Consider the following 12,524-nt stretch of genomic DNA (forward strand, 5'->3'; position numbering starts at 1 on the left):
CAGTATTCAGAAAGTCATACATCATCAAGGGTAGTTAAAAAGGTTATGTCAATCAGAACTACAGTGTCAAAACCACACACATAGTATTTCGCTCAGAAAAGAATGTAAATTCTGACAGTAAATGCTGTCAAGCATATTCAGTTATCACATAATGTCAATCTGATTAATTTTTTTCACCAATCTCTCAGAGATATCCAATGTGTGTAATAGAAAAACAAACAGTTTCCAGAAAGATACTCTAAACATAAATGCATATCTAGTCCTAGATTACATGGTGACATTTTATAGAAAGTAATGCATCTCTGAATTGCTATTCAGGCCCTTCTGCATTGTACATAACTTATATATCCATTTTGCCTATCTCTGACATAAAGAAAGTTCTCTGTTACCTCCTCTCTCACCACTAATCAGATGTTCTATGGCATGGAACTAGATATCTCTGTTGTCAGGGTGCTCTTCCTTTATGTGTGATGCAATTGGATACCTTTCATCCATATTTTTTATTGCACGGACATGTTCTTGTACCCTTACCTTAAGACAGCGTATACTACTGCCTACATACAATTTTCCACACGCACAGCCAATAACATATACTGTGTGCGTGGTATTGCAATTAATGAAAGACATGATTTGGTAAGTTTTGTTCGTATTGGACATAAACCCTATGAATTTATTTCTTCCTAGTCGACACACTGAACAGTTACCACAAACATGAAAACCACCCGGTTTAACCGGTAGCCATGTTCTCCCTCTCTGATCAGTGTCCCTCTTTCTTACATAGCTTGGACAGAGCTTTTGTATGATTGTATTGCCCTTCGGTTTGCCTGGAATAATATTCGTCAGGCTAGTATCTGTGCTCAAAATGGACCAATTCTTTCTCAACACATTGTAGATATGATTGCTGTGTTGATTATACTGTGTGATAAACAACACATTATTTTTTTAGTCTATGCCTTTCTTATTTTTCTTTGATCTGTCCATATTGACAGTCAAGGTCTGTTTCCTGTCCATTGCTTTCACTCTTAAATGATTAAATGATTATAATATCTCATTATCTCCTGGAAGAAGGACCATAAGGTCAGCTCAATCTGAGAAGAGGGAACTCATATGCAATAGAATTGATAATTGATGAGGTAATCATATAATGCTTTGGTTTATTAAATATACTTTTCATTCCATTAGGGTGTTATTACAAGCACTGAAGTAAGTCTGCTGATCAGACATTGATGTTATATAAGGTTGTGTATTATTCGACAGTTTTATTCCAATGGTATGTCTAGGCATCTTTTCTCCCAATGTTGCTGATCATAAATATATGAACTTCTCTCAACTTTTATCAGATAAGGTATTAATTATATGTACATATGTGCATTTACGCACAAAATATATAACCTTGTTGTAAGCATAAGACAGTGCTTGTATAATACGTTTCCCATACTGTCTTTTTTTATGAATTAAGTGTGAGATGACTTAATATTGTAAATATGAACTGTTGCATGTATGTTCTTATAATGTAAATGTGAATTTATGGAGTTAAGTCTATAAAAAGATCATGGCCTCATAATTAATTGACTGCTCTGCTCAACAATAATGTAAATATGTAAATAGAAGAGTTATGGATGTATAGCCATAGTATGTGAACAATTTAGGTCGAACCAACATTAATATTTTAAGAAGTTTTTTAAATTATTGTATATTGTCTATGTTTTGTAGCCCTGAAGAAGTCCTTCAATAGGACGAATCATGTTGGATAATATTCCTCCCCTACCACGGACAGATCATAAAGCAATTTATTTTAAGGTAATAAACCCAGAAAGAAACAGTTCCCATTTGAATAGACAATCTCTTGTTAAAACTCATCCCTGGCACAGAATACAAAAAAGAGAGTTAGAAGAAGTCCTTGATAGGAACCCCCTTTGAATGTCTCTGTCATCAATTTGGCAGCTAACAAATTTGATGACTGGATCACGTCAACAGTAGACCATCTGGCACCAGAAAAAACAAAGAAACTGCGAAGAAGCCAGGCGTCTGCACCTTGGTATAACTTATATCTCAAACACATCAAGTCCAAATGCAGACAACTCGAACAGTTATGGAGGGTCGACTACAGTAAGGAACATAAAACGGCCTATAATTTAATCCTTGAGGAATACAAGGAAGCAATAAAAAAAAAAAATGGATTATTTTACAATACGAATAGATGCAGCCAGAAACTCATCAAAGGAGCTTTTTAAAAACGGTTACTGTCCTTTCTAAACGGCAGCAGGATAACCAGTTCACAACAGACCTACATTTCTGTAATAAGATTGCAAAATGTTCAAACCAAAGTACAGTCAGTCTATAACAAATTCCTTAGAACAGCACGTAATTCGACTGACAATAATGATCAATCGATCAATCAATCACGAAATTTGTAGAGCGCGCTACTCACCCGAGCGGGTCTCAAGGTGCTGGGGGGGGCTGCTACTGCTCTAAGAGCCAAGTCTTGAGGTGCTTCCTGAAGGAGAGGTGGTCCTAGGTCAGTCGAAGGTGGGTGGGGAGGGAGTTCCACGTCTTGGCGGCCAGGTAGGAGAAGGATCTTCCTCTGGTGGTGAATCTTCGAATCCGTGGGACGGAGGCGAGGGCGAGGCTGGCGGAGCGGAGCTGGCGAGATGGCGAGTAGAATGTAAGGTGGTTGTTGAGGTATTCAGGGCCGCTGTTGTGGAGAGCTTTGTGTGCGTGGGTGAGGAGCCTGAACGTGATCCTCTTGCTGACGGGGAGCCAGTGCAGGTCTCTCAGGTGGGCGGAGATGTGGGAGTGACGGGGGATGTCCAGGATGAGTCGTGCAGATGCGTTCTGTATGCGTTGGAGTCTTTTCTGTAGCTTGACTGTGGTTCCGGCGTAGAGGGCATTCCCGTAGTCCAGCCGGCTGGTGACGAGGGCCTGGGTGACCGCCTTTCTGGTTTCGGTGGGGATCCATGCAAAGGGTGTTGAAGCATGAGGATGAGACTGCGTTGACTTGCTTGGTCATCGTGAGAGAGGAGTCAAGGATGAAGCCCAGGTTGCGTGCATGGTCTGTGGGCTTGGGGGCGGAGCCCAGGGCAGGGGGCCACCAGGAGTCATCCCAGGCGGAGGGGGAAGGTCCGAGGATCAGGATCTCCGTCTTGTCTGAGTTCAGTTTCAGATGGCTGATCTTCATCCATTCCGCGACATCTTTCATTCCTTCCTGGAGACTGGTTTTGGCGGTGGCGGGGTCATTGGTGAGGGAGAGGATCAGCTGGGGGTCGTCAGAGTAGGAGATGATGTTGAGGTTGTGGTTGCGAGCGATGGCTGCGAGGGGGCTCATGTAGACATTGAAGAGGGTGGGGCTGAGCGAGGAGCCCTGGGGTACGCCGCAGATGATCTTGGTGGCCGCGGCGCGGAAGGTTGGGAGACGGACTCTCTGGGTTCTGTCGGAGAGGAAGGAGGTGATCCATTCCAGGGCCTTTCCTTGGATCCCGGCGTGGTGGAGGCGGGTTGTTAGGGTGTGGTGGCAGACGGTATCGAACGCGGCCGATAGGTCGAGGAGGATGAGGGTGGCGGTTTCCCCGTTGTCGAGCAGGGTCCTGATGTCGTCGGTGGCTGCGATGAGGGCGTTCTCGATGCTGTGGTTCGCTCGGAAGCCGGACTGCGATGGGTCGAGGGAGTTGTTCGTATCGAGGAAGGCGGTCAGTTGTTTGTTGACGATCTTTTCGATGACTTTTGCGGGGAACGGGAGGAGCGAGATGGACCGGAAGTTCTTGAGGTCTGTGGGGTCCGTGGTGGGTTTCTTCAGGAGGGCACTGATCTCTGCGTGCTTCCAGCTCTCCGGGGAGGTGGCGGATGCGAAAGAGTTGTTGATGATGTTCCGGAGTTGGGGTGCGATGATGGAGTCGGCTTTGTTGAATATGTGGTGGGGGCAGGGGTCGGCTGGGGAGCCAGAGTAGATGGTGTTCATCACGTGGGTGGTGTCTTCAGTGCTGACGGGGGTCCAGGCGCGGAGGCTGGTGGTGGGGGGCGTTGGTGCAGTGGTGGGGTATGTGGGCTGGGTGCCGAAGCTGTCGTGAATATTGACTATCTTGCGGTGGAAGAACGTGGCGAGTGAGTTGCAGAGGTCTTGCGAAGGCGTGATGTCGTTGTTGCTGGCGCTGGGGTTCGAGAGCTCTTTGACGATGTTAAAGAGTTCCTTGTTGTTGTGGGTGTTGTTGTCCAGTCGTTCGCTGAACGATGTCCTTTTGGTTGCGCGGATCAGCTGGTGGTGTTTTCGGGTGGCGTTCTTGAGGGCAGTCAGGTTGTCTGCGGTCTGTTCGTGGCGCCAGGCTTTCTCGAGGGTGCGGCAGGATTTCTTTGAGTCTTTGAGGTCGTCGGTGAACCAAGGGGCTTTCCTGCTGCCAGGTTTGCTCCGAGGGTTCTTCAGTGGTGTCAGGTTGTCGGCGCAGTTGGAGATCCATTGTGCGAGGTTGCTGGCTGCGTCGTAGGTGTCAGAGGTATAGGTAGGGGAGTTTTGGCTGAGGGCAGTCATAAGCTGGTCGGAGGTGATCTTGCTCCAGCATCTTCGGGGCGCCTGTTGCACGTGGTGGTGGGTCGTGGTCCTTCTGTAGTTGAAATGGACGCAGCTGTGGTCGGTCCAGTGTAGTCCGGTCGAGTGGCTGTAGGTGACGAGGTTGCTGGAGGAGAAGACGGGGTCCAGCGTGTGGCAAGCGTAGTGGGTGGGGCTGTCTACCAGTTGCTTGAGTCTGAGGTTGGCGAGGCTGTCTAGCAGGGTGGTGGAGTTGTTGTCATTGTTGTTCTCCAGGTGGAAGTTCAGGTCCCCCAGGAGGATGTAGTCAGAGGAGGCGAGGGCATGCGGGCTGATGAATCCGCGATGGCTTCGCTGAATTGTGTGTGTGGCCCCGGGGGTCTGTAGATGAGGGTGCCTCGGAGGGTGGTTTAGGGGTCGGTGTGTATCTGGCAGTGCAGGTGTTCGGCGGCGGTGAGGGTGTCCTCGGAGTTGGTCGTGATGCGGATTGTGTTCTTGTAGACGATGGCGATGCCTCCTCCGGTTTGGTTGGAGCGGTCCTTCCGGGTGATCTTGTAGCCGTCCGGGATGGCTATGGCGATGTAGGGGGCTGAGGAGGCGCCGCTCATTCAGGTTTCCGTGAGGAAGGCGACGTCTGGTGCTGTAGTGTCGAGGAGGTCCCAGAGTTCGACGGCGTGTTTGTGGACAGAGCGGGTGTTGAGCAGGATGCACTTGAGGTGGTTGTTGTTGGCACCTGGTCTGGGGTGCGTGGTGCAGGTTCGGAGGCAGGTGAATTTGCAGGCTTGGCAGGTGACGGGTCCTTGGGTGCGTTTCGGGGTGGCTTGATGGCAGGCGGGTGTTCGGCCGGCATTGAGTGCGTGGAGGGCGGCAGTGATGGTGCTGGGCGCGTTCCAGGCGCGGACGGGCGCAGACGGGCTTGCCTTTGGCGCGCCTTAGGCGCGCCAGCGCCGCGCCCGCTGCGCACGGCTGCTGCGTGGCCGCTTCGTGGCCTCCATAAGAAGGGCAGTGGGAGGGAGGAGCAGCTGGGAGGTGGGAGCGGGGCGGCGAATGGGCTTGCAGGGAGGCGGGCCGCAGGGACGCAGTGGCAGGAGAATGTGAGAATGCGAGGGAGGGGAGCGGGAGGGGGGATACAGAAGGCAAAACGGGGGGCAGGGGTACAAATTAGGGCAACAGCAAGTGGAGGAACAAAGGCACAAAGTACAGTGAAAAGGGGCACAATAATACGGTGATACAAAAAGAGAAAGGGGACACGCCATTACGGTAATGCAGTGAAAAGCTCCAAGAGACGCACAATACAGTAAAAGTGTACCGGTGGCGCGGGGGCAGGAAGCGGCAGAGCAGGCAGCGGGGCAGGCACAGGCCGCGTCACAGGAGGACCGTGAGGCGGCAGAGGGGGGGGCGACCTACCTGAACTCAGGGTCAAGGGTCGCTCCCTTCACCGCTTCGCGGCCTCCATAAGAAGGGCAGTGGGAGGGAGAAGCAGCTGAGAGGCGGGAGCGGGCGGCGAATGGGCTTGCAGGGGGGCGGGGCCGCAGGGACGCAGCAGCGGGAGAATGCGAGAATGCGAGGGAGGGGAGTGGGAGGGGGGAAACAGAAGGCAAAACGGGGGGCAGGGGTACAAATTAGGGCAACAGCAAGTGGAGGAACAAAGGCACAAAGTACAGTGAAAAGGGGCACAATAATACGGTGATACAAAAAGAAAAAGGGGACACGCTATTACGGTAATGCAGTGAAAAGCTCAAGAGACGCACAATACAGTAAAAGTGCACCGGTGGCACGGGGGCAGGAAGCGGCAGAGCAGGCAGCGGGGCAGGCACAGGCCACGTCACAGGAGGACCGTAAGGCGGCAGAGGGGGGGCGACCTACCTGAACTCAGGGTCAAGGGTAATACCACTGAGGAGAATCTTACCCTCAATCGCTTGTCTAGTTTCTCAACTCTAACAATAGAGAACGTTAATAATCGATTATTACTGACCAAGTTAGGTTCTCCCACTGACCCAAGTCCTCCTGCCACTTTACACCTGGTCTCCAAAAAGATCAGTACACATTTAGCCCATATTCTAAATGAGGTGATTAGTACCGGGACTTTCCACCAGTCCTGGAAAAAGGCATGCATTAGGCCTATTTTGAAGAAACCCTCCTTGGATCCCACTGAGGTGAAACACACTCGTCCAGTATCTTGTCTACCAATACCGGCTAAAATCTTAGAAAGATCAATTAACATGGAACTAACCCACTACTTAGATTGCAATATCCTCCTAGATTCCACTCAACACGGCTTCAGACTTCACCACTCCACAGAGTCTGCCCTGATCATGGCCACAGAGGAGATTGGCATACAGTTGGATGGGGGGAAGAGCCGTCCTTATCCTACTTGACCTATCATCAGCATTCAACACCATTAACCATGCAGTGCTAATGCGGTGGCTGAAAGCAATAGGTATCAAAGAGATGGCTCTAACCCTACTCTTCATGGCATCCAGGGAGCAGAGGGTCGGTTGGGACAATCTTAAATCAGAAAACTTCTGCCTCCCTTGTGGAGTACCACAAGGCTCAGTTATATCACCAACCTTGTCTTACATCTATGTTACCCCTCTGACCAAACTAATTAGAGAACACAGTGGAGGGTTGAATTTACAGCTGTTAGCTTCCACAATTGTCTGAAGTGTATTATGGGCTGGATGAATTTAAATTTCCTCAAGCTTAACACAGGTAAAACAGAGGTCATGGCATTTGGGCAGGGTCCATCAATATGGAATCAAACGTGGTGGCCAACTGAGGCAGGTAACTGCCCCCTTCCATCTACTAAGGCAAGAAACCTAAGAGTAATGTTTGACAACTAGTTAAACTTTGCAGGACAGATCAATCACCTGACTTCCTCATGCTTCTTTCTATTGAAGGTTCTGCGTAGGATCTTGCCTTTTATTCCTCAGGACCTCAGGGAAACGGTATAAGCAGCTTTAATCCTCTCAAAAATGAACTATGGTAATGCATTATTTTTGGGAATCGACAGGTATCAGAATGCCAAACTGCAGTCATTGCAGAATGCCGCAGCACGAGTACTACTTCATATCCCTAAATATCACTCCATTTCACTAGCATTAGGCAGCTCCATTGACTCCTGATCCAACAACGTATGGCATTTAAATAGGCCTGGGCCAAAATTCCGTTCCGTTCGCGGAAATTGCGATAATTTGGTATTTTCGCGTTCCGCAGAAAGCGCGAAAATGTCAAAATTTCCGCATTTTGCAGCTTAGCAATTATTTGTTTCTTGCTCGCTCTGTAAAATAATACATTCTCACGTGCGCGCGATCGCCTTACCTGAATCCCCGCGTTCGCCGACAAGTTTTCCCGATCCGGTCGCGTTCTCCACGAGATGTTGGATTGTTGGTAGCCATTTGCGCTGTCACGCGACAGTTCGCGCCCACAGTAACGTCATGCGTCACGCGATCACGTCTTTCTTCTCGCGATCATGCACCGCGAGACAAGTGAAAACAAGATGGCCGCGCCCGCGAGCAACCGCATGGGTAAGTTGGCGAGCCGCGACCACGCAGAAAATACCGCGAACGGGCGGGAAAAAAACTTCTGCATCTTCGCGATATTTCCGCGTGTTTGCGGAGATTTTTAACATTTTCGCCATAAGTTGCGAAAGTGATGCAAATTCCGCCCACCCCTACATTTAAAGCTCTTTGTCTGGTACATAAGGCGTTGTATCGTGGGGGAGCCATGGACATGCCAAAACTATTTCTCTGGTATTCCCCACAACGGAATCTTAGATCAGCCAGTACAGAATAGTTCAGGTTCCCAAAATTGAAAAGCCAGATGGGGAAGGAAAAGCCTATCCCATCGGGCAGCCAAACTATGGAACAAGCTGCAGATTACTATTAGGCTACAGCCAAACAGGCTTCACTTTAGGAAAATTGTCAAGACCTGGCTATTCCCCTCGAAATAAACTCTGGTACTGAGCCTGGTTAATTACAACACGTCACCCCTAGCGCCAAGACGCCTTGGCATTTATGCACTTTATAAATACAATACTTACTTACTAGGGAGAAGGCCTTGAAGCCCATCACGCAGCAGGAGAGCAGGCAACAGAAGCCAACCTGACCATATGGACAGGAGACTGTTTTTGAGTAGTCATCCACTGTCAGGATTCCTGCCACAGCTTCCCTCTCTTGAATATCACAATATACTGGCATGACTCCTATCAATCCTCCCAACAGTTATGAATGAATAAAAGTCTTGTACCCTGACTTTTGACCATCTTACATGCTGTTGGTAATAGCTAGCTCCAGCTGGTATTCCCTGGTTTGTTTAAAGCGACTTAATAGCTTTTACAAATATTTTACTATGCATATGCAAGGTCAGGTTTCATGCGCCACGGAAACATCCAGAGAATCCACCAAAAGAAGCATCAATCAACCGGCATAGATGACCTTAACGTGAACCTTCTGGAAGAAAGCCTTGATCAAATAAATCTCCTGCACCTGTTCCTTGCTATAAGAAATTAGAATGCAACCTTTGCGAACATTCTTAAACACCTTTTAGAAGACAGCCTCATAAAAATTAATCATCTGCACCTGTTCCTTGTTTTAAGCAATTAGAACGCAACCTTTGTAAACATTCTAAAGCACCTTCTAGAAGGCGGCCACATCAAGTTAATTATCTGCACCTGTTCCTTGTTACAAACAATTCGAATGTGACCCTTATAAATGTTCTAAAGCAGTCTTATTTAAAGACCGCCCACAAACTCCTCCCCTTCGCTTAGCCCGACTCTGTCTTGCCAGCTTCCTCGATCCTCCCGCTTTGATCACAGCACAAAGAATGTCCTGCATTTGTCTAAAAACCTGGGTGGAAAAAAGAACAAGAAAAACAAGCATTGGCATAGCCAATAGGTCTCGCCTTTGGGACCTTAAGTGTTTTGCCATGCAACAGTTGTTGTTGCACCAAGGATATTGTGCTGCATAACTAAATACTTATAAGGTCCCAAAAGCGAGACCTATTGGCTATGTAATGCTTGCTGACAAGGTCAGCAGTATCTGGTGGCCAAAAAGTTATTCGTGGGGTCAATATCTTGGCTGGTTTTAGGGATAGTTAACCCATTATAGTCAAAACTGTGCCCAACTGCAGCCCAATATGGCCAACATTATGAGTCATCACAGGTCCATTCCCATTCCCATTTTCTCCACCTCTTCTAGAGAAAGAGAAAGGGATTGTTTATCTGATTCCATCTAGTCAAAAGCCTGGTATCAGGGCCAATAACAATGCCCTGGCCAAGCACCGGTTCTCGAGTTTCCATCACTGAGGGTCACGAAACCAGTTATGCAGCTTTAATGGCAAGTATGGGACTTAGGAAAACCTGAAATTAGAACACCATCTACCCTCCTCAACGCACACACGAGCAAAGTTTATTTGGGGGCGGGAAAAGATTCATTTACCGCCTGGAAAACTCTAAAAGAACATGTGAACCATCAGAGGAGCATTTTAGAAATAATGCGTGTGAACTGGGAGGGCTACTGAGAAAGTTATTAAAAAAACGGATGACATCTGTGCACTTGAGGGAAGTTGGGAGCTATGCAATCAACTCCCACAAATAGAGGAGTACGCAGGGCATGCACACAGACACGCACACTTCTAAGTTTTGCTTTATCAGCTCACAGCTCTGGTGTTGAAAATCATATCTGTCACCTTTTGGAAAAATATAGTGTGAATCACTATGCTTTTAATGAGGACAATCAGCGTGAACCAATATCACTTAAAGTGTCATTTCTTCCCGTTCTTTTCTTAACAATACATTACATTTCAAAGAGGCAAAGAAAGCGCAGGACTTGGCAAGTAAACAATGTTCCGTCCGCTGGCAGCATCATAAATTGCAAAGCTGGCTATCAGAAGTATTAAGAAGCATTGGCTGCGCGCCCGTCATAGTAACGGCCGTGCAGACATGAAAACGAAAGTGATCGACATCGCGATCAAAGCGAAAGACGTGCGGCTGGTGGCTGCACGCATGCACGCTCGCGTGAACGCAAGCGCTAGGCCAGCCAGTAGCACTTTGAAAACTCACCTACTAAAGCCTCTCTGAGCAGCGCTTGTGCGCTGACTCAGCGAGACCTAAAAAAGGAGAGACGCCCTGCCAGAGCGGGCTTGGGTGAAGATATCCCTGTCCAAATTTGCTTGTGGGTTTGATGCTGAAATCATACTCACTACAGGTTTGACAATTTTGCTAAAGTAGCCTCCATGGACAATCTAAATGAAAACAAAACAACCAGAAAACTAAAGGTTGGTTGAGATTTGAAAAGCTTTTGTGAGGTGATACCTTAAGAGATAGAGTTATACCAGACTAAAGTCTTATTATTTGTTTGTTTATAGGTGCCATATCTGCTGGTACCATTGGTCAGACTGGTGTGAATGCTTGCTACGCTCTCTTCATCCCAACCCCCTTCCCCCTGGGACTTGCCAACGGAGCAGTGTCTCCTTCTGTAAATTGAGAGCAAGTCTCAAATGGATTCAGGGAATAGCACCGCCGCCCCATTGGAATCATCTGGGATCCAGGTAGGTGGCTTGCGACAGAAGGCTAAGCCACACACCTAACATACCTTTCAGGTGGTGCATGACCAATCAAGACCAAATATTCACAGACAATATAGCACATGTCTTATCAGGGGACCTCAATGACGCTAACAATCTGTCTGAGTTAATGCAGCAGGTGCAATTATATCTGAATAGGTTAAAAGTAGAAAATGCCAAACTTAAGGAAGCGTTGCAACAAGAGAGGACACATTTCACACAATTGAGGGATACTAAACCCAACGAGAGTCGCCCAGTTTTGACTCAGCCTCTGTTTGGAGAACCATTCCAGAGAGGGGCGTTCGCTGACCAGAATCTTCATGTATTTGTCTCTACACCCTGTCCTGTGCCCTTATAAGCTCCAGAACGCTTTCATGGCGACAGTAGTAAATTTGCAGCCTTTATGAGTCAATGGCATTTACATTTCCTTTGCCTACTTTAGGCGTTCCCCAATGGCGCGATTAAAGTAGCATTTGTAATCTCTCATTTGTGAAGTGTATCCGCTAACTGGGTAATTCCTTTAATAGAAACAAATGATCCCCTTTTGTACAACTATTCTGTTTTTAAGGCTGCCATGACTAAGTTATTTGCAAAACATGTTTTTATCCAAGCAAGTGACATGGAATTATTAAACCTATGACAAAGGCGTACGGACTTGCTGACTTATATCACTACTTTCAGTTGACTGGTGGCGGAAACGTCCTGGCTGGAAGAGAAAAGAACATCCTTATACTATCGAGGGTTGACAGATGACCTTAAAGATTCCCTCTTACACATCGTTGATCTGCCCAACGATTGTGCAGAATGTATTGATATTGTGGTTAAGCTAGATCACCGATTGAGCGAGCAAAATGGTGACCGATCTCATAGTGACACCAGAGTAATTGTTCCCAAAACTGAGAAGGAGTCAGTCAGTAAGAATCTTGATACTGAACCTATGCATATAGAAGGTATAAGTACTCTTCTATCTAATGAAGAAAAGGAACATCGCTGCAAATTAAGCCTATGTCTTTATTGTGGCAAAGCTGGTCATTTCACCAGGGAGTGTTCTACAAAACCAAAAAAGAAAGGCTGTGGCTAGTGTAGAGGTTATATAAATCAAAAGGAGGGAGAAAGAGGGGGTATGACCCACTCAGCTTCTTTACCTTAGACGTTTCAATATCAATGGGGAGTGGATCACAGGTCCTGAAAGAACCAGGGTTATCAGCAGCAATGCTGTGAAGAAACCCTCAATCACGTGTTGATTCGTAGGTGGAAAGTGGCGGTATGTTCGATATAGGCTTTCATCAGGACCTAGAGTGTGTGGGAGGCTCTATTATTTGGAAGGGACTCCCTCGTGAGGTGGGTGAATATAGTTCTTCACCAGACAATCTGGGTTCAATTGGAACCCTAATTATTCTTTTTTCGAGGGTTACTTCTGGTGTGGTGAGTAGTGCACGCTCTT

The 12,524-nt window shown here is 47.5% G+C and overlaps 1 long non-coding RNA gene across 2 annotated transcripts in view; it reads right to left on the reverse strand.

The window, feature by feature from the left end:
• Positions 1–12,524, reverse strand: part of LOC146862279 (uncharacterized) — a 127,844-nt gene that overhangs the window by 18,745 nt on the left and 96,575 nt on the right. The window lies entirely within an intron of this gene.

This window comes from Triturus cristatus, chromosome 2_2, assembly GCF_964204655.1.
Source record: "Triturus cristatus chromosome 2_2, aTriCri1.1, whole genome shotgun sequence".
Classification (NCBI taxonomy): domain Eukaryota; kingdom Metazoa; phylum Chordata; class Amphibia; order Caudata; family Salamandridae; genus Triturus; species Triturus cristatus.